This window comes from Egretta garzetta, unplaced genomic scaffold, assembly GCF_000687185.1.
Source record: "Egretta garzetta isolate BGI_Z169 unplaced genomic scaffold, ASM68718v1 scaffold30, whole genome shotgun sequence".
Taxonomy (NCBI): Eukaryota; Metazoa; Chordata; class Aves; order Pelecaniformes; family Ardeidae; genus Egretta; species Egretta garzetta.
Window position 1 is genome coordinate 705,344 of NW_009258383.1, and position 6,766 is coordinate 712,109.

A 6,766-nucleotide genomic window follows, 5' to 3' on the forward strand; every position below is an offset into this window, starting at 1 on the left:
CGCCGCAGGCTTCGCGCTGGCGTTTCCTCTTTCTGAACGCTACCATCAATTGCTTGCTAGGTGGTAGCAGATCTGCTTTGTCGTACGCCACCTCATGAAATCGCGGCCAAGTCAAGCGCTGCTTCATTAGGGACTTCGCAGCAATAGGGGCGTCTCTCACCGCTGTTTAATATGTGATGCACTGTGCGCATACATCGTGTTCTGTCACTAACAGTAAGACAACAGGTAAGAGCTGGTTACGGTCACCTTGTATCCCACAGTCTGTCGCGAGCCATTAACAAATCCACGCAAACATTCAGTTTCTGTGTCCTCCTTAGCGCACAACATGGTTGGGCGCAGCAGAGCCTGGTCGCTTCACGGTGTTGGAGGCGAGAGTTGATGGAGTTGTTAATCTTTTATTTATTGAAATTTAGTTGGTTGGTTTTCTCATTAAGTTCTGGCTTAATTTAACCTGGACTTAAGTTTAGGGGAAACACTTTTTACATGGGTTTATGGAAGTTAGTGGATTTAAAAATGCTGAAGCATATAGTTTGTGATTAAACCATGCTCAGGGAATGATGAATATAAATTCATAGAGGCATGAATGGAAATAATTTATTAATTGATAGAATAGGTAAGCGGGGAAGGATTTTTTTCACTTTCATGGTTACAGTTGTAGGCTAGTTTATCACTTCATTTAATATTAAATTTTTTATTCTGTATTTAGAGCAAAGGAAAAAGCAGCATTCTGAAGGTATTTTGTGTGTGTCCCTGGGATGACCTGCATGTTTCAGAGTTGCAGCTGGAGGATGTGAGGGCCCCGGCAGGGCTGGGCATGGCCACGGGGCAGGGGCTGCGCCAGAGGGAACGGTAGCAGTAACTGGGCTGGTTGCGGTTCAAATCCCTGAAGAAATTCCTTCTTCAAACAAACAAGAGTGGAGATCTTGCTCTATGTCTGCTCTCAGGCTGCTGGCCTAATCCTTAGGGGTATGAAAACGAGCTCAGGCTTTCTGAAGAAACTGGTGTGGGCTTAATGCTTAACGCCCTCACCGTCCCTTCCCCGGCATTCATAGCCACTCAGTTGTCCCCACAGGTCCTGAGAAGCACAGCAGGAGCGAGCCCCCGTGTCCTGCCCCAGCGTGGCTTTGCTGCAGCGGGCGAGCTGAGGTCACTGGTACCCAGCCCAACGCCCTCCGTGGAGCACGGCCCCCACCGCCACGCTCGCGCCTCAGGAGCCAAGAGGCAGAAGTGCCACATCCCCGCCGGAGAAGGAGCGAGGCTGTTCCCTGGGCATCCTCCCAGCATCATGACTCTCCAGGTAAGGAATTCTGCATCTGGTGAGACGGAGACGCGGAGAGGGGAGAGGGAGGGATGCACTGTCCATCTGTGCAATGCCGCATCGGAGCCAGCGGTATTTCTTCAGCATAAGGATTATTACTGTGAAATCAAGGTTACCTTGCAGCACAGGAAATTTGCCTAAGCCTTTGGAGGTTAAATGCTGCATTACTTTCACAAGTGGGGGGTGAGAGACATGCTGCTGATTTTGAACTATTCATAGGTCATGTAATTTTTTTGAGCCTTACCTGTTTAGAGCATGTGTGAATTATTTTTCTTCATGTGTGCATCTGAGTTTGCTAGGGCTGGATTACGCATTGAAAGGTAGGTACATTTTTTTTTTTTAGGATCTAGCTAGTTACCTGGAGCTGTAAAAGGAGGAGGGAAATTTCTAATGCTGAAGCAGTGGTATGTGTGCATTTGGGAAGCTTGAGTAATTTTTGAGGGAGTCATGCATATTTTCTTAGGGTGTGCGCATCTTTGGAGTTTTGATGGGCTTGTGTTTTGGTAGGAAAGCTGCTACTTTCTGCCTTCTGGCTGGAGAAAGCTTCTTTCTACCTTCTCTCTAACTATAGATTTAAATAGTTCTTGAGGAAATTATCTTCATTGCTGGCTTTTAGCCTCCTACCTTTGTAGCAACCTATGCATGCTTCCCTTGTCTTGCCCATGCCCTGGTGGATCAGGCTGTTTTTCTTCATTAGGCTTTCTATTATCCCTTTCACTTCAGGATTTGCAAGCCCTTTTATCCCGGTCTCATTATAATGTCTGTCTCAGCTTGGTTAGTGTGCGTGTTTTGCAAAGAGTGAGCAACATAATGCCCTGACCTAGATGCCGGGAGCGTATTGCCAGTAGCTCAGCAGTTTTCTTCTGAGCTGCAATTATGTCGAATGGCACAGAGGTTTCATTGTGGTGTTTTACAGCTAAGAGGAAGAATCCTGTTTCTTCAGTGTGTCAGAATTGCCAAATCCCAAACATAACACCACCTTTGTTTAATTAGCGATCACTGAAATTGTAGTTTGTTTTATTCTGCCTTGAATTCACTCTAGAAAATAAATTTTTGAGGCTGATGTTTAAGCAATGAGCCATAAATCGTTATTAGAAAGAGCTGAGTGCAGTATGATAGGCCATTGCTATATACAGTTACACTTTCACACAAAAATCAGTGGCTGAAATATTATCGTATCCTACACATTCTGCTCTAGACATTATAGAGGTTTTCTATCCGCTGTCGCTTTGGTTGACAGCTACCATCCATATCCATGAAAAATAATTGAATCAAGCTGTATGGGAATGAGGACAGGATGAATAAAATAAAGGTTTCATCAGGGAGGCTGTAAAAGATTTGTAAGTTTTGTGAACTGGTAAAATATTCTGCTGTAAATCAAGAATTTATGGTTGGACTCGATGATCTTAAAGGTCTTTTCCAACCAAATGGTTCTATGATTCATTCAAGCTTTTTTCTTTGCAAAAAGGGAGTATGTGTTAATAGTCTGAGAATTTGTGCATTTATCTTTAATGCATCTCTGTATGTTCATGGCTGTATATAAACTTATGCTTTAATTTGAGGAGTTAAAGGGAATTGTATTGGCACATGATTAAAAGGAAATTATATTTTTTAGGCTGCTCCTAAGCGTGTTGTGTAAGCAAGCAAATCCTAAGCAACAGTCTGTACACAGTGATTGGCTAGAGGGAGATGAAGGAAGAAGTGTTTAGTATTTAAATTCATTTCTGCATATTTCTTGCTGGGTAAGATAAGCATTTGCATATTTTTAAAACACTATCTTGTGATATTTGCCTATAAATCTAAATACAATAAAAGTATATGATGATCAGAAGCATATTAACTTAATGGTTTCCTTAATTTTTTTGAGTTTTCTTTTTGGCTATGCAAGTCGAACACAGCTTCTAGTTCATTCTTATTGTGAAGTTCAGATCAGAAAACGATTCAAGGCATGTGGAAGATTTCCACTGACTTGAATAGTCCTTGTACGTCAGTGCTGCCAGAGGCTCACATGTAGTAGTGGCCACAGTGTAAAGATAAAGATAAAACTTATTTAAACTTTAACCGGCAACTCAGTGATGTTTTATTATTGATACCGCTTCGTAATCTTACTGTTAACAGAGCACGAATGCTGCTTTTGTTTGTATATGTATGGATAATATCAAGAGATGTCTGTGATGTAGGAGTCAGTGATAGGTATAGTCAAATATGTCACATCTTCTGGTGTTTGGGTTAAGAATGAAATGTTTATTTTAATAAAATTTTACCTAGAAAAGAAATCTTAATGGTGGTGGGCCATCACATTTATTTTCATTAGCAAACGTACATCCCTTTTACACATTTATACCAACAGTGTGAGTGTAAACACTTTGCTTTTAGAAGTGTCAAAGATGTACAGTTCCAGTTTCTTTCGGATGCTATTTTTAATTCAGTGATAAGTTAGTTCCATTGCTGATTTTGCTTCTCCTCATTGAGTGCATCTCCACAATAAATGCTATATATCTATTAAGAATACTTTTGTTAGTGCGTATGCAGAGGGTTTTTTGTGTAATTAGACTACACTTTTGGTTCCTGAATACAAAACTCCTTTGTATTCTAATGCAGCAGTGTCTGAAACACTGCGCAGCAGCGTGGCACGTCTGGAGGGATGCTGGGGTAAGGCAGGATGTAAATTTGAAGCACGTGAGTTCCTCCGCAGTAAGTGCCCACGTCCTTGCTCCTGCCCCACAGAGCTTATTACTTTGATAATTTCAAAATGTTTGTTGTGTGGCAGTGGGGGGAAACGCTCTTGCTTTTAGACTACAAAATGCCACCCTGTACAGGTTAGAAAAGGCCTCTCAGTATTAGCGTAACTTTACCAAAAGGTCACTACGTACTGTGAAGTGTGAGGACCCTATGCATGCTATTGTATACCTCCTAACCCTCGTACGGGCCTGAAAAGCGTTTGCTTTTAAGCATTGTGTCCTCTAGCTGAGCTTCTTTCCTGGGGGAGGGGTCCCTTCCATCAATAAGCAAAAGATGATCAGAGGTACAGTTACAGAAAGAACAGAGGAAATCCTTAGGCTTAATTGGTTGGTGACAACTGGATGCTTTAATGATGCTTGAAGTGGGTTTTGGGAAACGTTTGCTTTTATTATTATTTAATTTAAATCACAAAACTGCTACTATGGCTCCTTTTTACATGGGACCCTCCATAGACTGTCCAAGATTTATTTACTTAGCCCAGTGTGACTGTTTGTAGGGTGCCACCTGTGGAATTTGTACTTTGTCAGGTTTCTAAGGGGAACATCGGGCAACTATTACTGTCTGTATCATTAAAGGATTTGGGAGCCCTAGTCAAGAATGCTCAAGTTCTGCAAACAGAGAGGAGAAAGGCAGTATTGGCTCCAAGAGCTCACAGCCGTCGGAAAAGCGGAATTTGTCTCCAGTGCAAAGAATAGGTTCTACTCATACAGTATGTATGTAACTTGTGCAGAAATTGTGTATTACTGCAACGTCTGCCTGAAAGTTCAAGAACTTACTATCATGTAGACCACCTTTTTTTTTTCTAAACTCAATTTAGCTGCAACTCAGAGTGAAGATTTCAGTTTGTGTTTAAAACAGAACCAAACAAGCCCCTCACATCTTAATTAAACTCTGACGAACTGGGACAGAAGACACTTTATGAAACGTTTGACAATTTACTCTTTCAACTGAGGTGAGAAAGCTTGTACTCCAGTTTTCTAGCCTTTCAGGAAAACAAATCAGGTTTCATATTTCTGACATGCATTTTTGTAGAAGAAAATACTTACATTTTCTTTATCCAGAACAAAGATGCAAAAGAGCTTTTGTTGTCCATATAATCCATTTTTAATTCTGATCCAAGCTGACTAAATCCAGTTACTTCAATTAAAATAGTTTTCACGATCAGTTTAATTCCTGCTAGAATGCTGGCTTTTTTTTTTTAAGTAAACAATAGAGTACATGGAAACAAAAAAAAATGCTGAGAAGAGATGCTGTAAGGTCATTTCATCATTATTGATTCAGCTTTTATATGTAGTCTGGAGCACATGATTTTTGGTTTATCCAAATTTACATATATAACCCTTTTTAGGCGTTTTGGGTTTTAATTCTAGAAAAATCCTGTGTTTGTCTTGCAGTGTGCCCAAATATTTGGTTGGTTAAAAAAAAAATTTAAAAATCCACAGTGTTTAGTTGTTCTTAAAAGAAATCAGACACAAAAAGCTGGACTTAAAGCTCCGTGTTTTTCTGTGATTCTATGGTATAGTTGCATTTTATAGTGAGAATTAATAAAACAGGAACAAACTGCATAAACATAGTTACATGTTTTCAGTCTATAAAGTTTTAGATTTAAGAATATAATTTGGAAGTCATTTGATTTAGAATTTAAAGCGGTAACTCTGCCAAATCATATAGTTCATCAAATGACCAAGTTTCAGAGCTTTAAGTGGACAAATGGCACTTGGAATCTGGCTAATTCTCAATAGTGTATTAAGTAAAGAATGAAGGGTAATTATATTCAAAGTATCTCCACACAACAGCAGCGTTTCTCAAACTTAAAACTGATGAAGACTGGTTTAACACCCTCGCCATTTTCTGTACCCCTGCGTCCACTACTGGCATTTGGTTCTGGGAGGCCTTGGTGGGAATCTCCTGGAAACTTCTGCTTGTCAGTTATGCAAACACAGAGGTTCTTGCTGAGTTGGAAGATTATTTGTTAATAAGCATCTGCATTGCTGCAGGATTTTTGTCTAAAGAGCTTTCCTTCCATTGCATTTTTAAGGCTGCTATAAGCTGACAGAACTAGAGACATGGATTATCATTGTGAACCCTTCTCATCTAATGTTCTGTGAATTTATAGCTGCAGTTTAAAGAAGATTCAAGATTTATTTTTAACTGCTGTTTTGCAGGGAGCAGTTCTTTGCTAGAAGATCATGATTTTTTTGGTTTTTTTAAAACATCCCTTTTAAATACACTTGTCTGTCTGCTGCTCTGAGTTTTAACTCTGGTGTTACAGTATGTCCTGTGATGAGCTCTTTTTTCTTAGAAGACTTGTGCTTTCTCTTTGTGGGTTTCAAGTAGCAATTGAAAATTTTACAAACTTCTGAGGAATTTCTAATTTTTTGCATCTGGGAACTTTACTCACTAGCCAAACTAAATTTCCAAGCTGGGGGGAAAACCTGTAAATACAGAAATAACCTTTCTCTTGTACTTTCTCTCTCTTTAAATACAGAATGCTATAGTGAACCCAGCTCTCGCACGTAGTCACTTAATTCTATCACCTGGTCCACCCAGCACAGTCACTCGCCAAGGAGAAAGGCATCAACTAAGCATGCAAATGTGCATTAGGTTTTCTTATTAAAAACAAACAAACCCCCTCCCATGTCCTGTAACTAGAGAAAGGAAAAAGTGGTCTAAAGCAGCACAGTACAGGCTGCTGAGGTAAGGCCA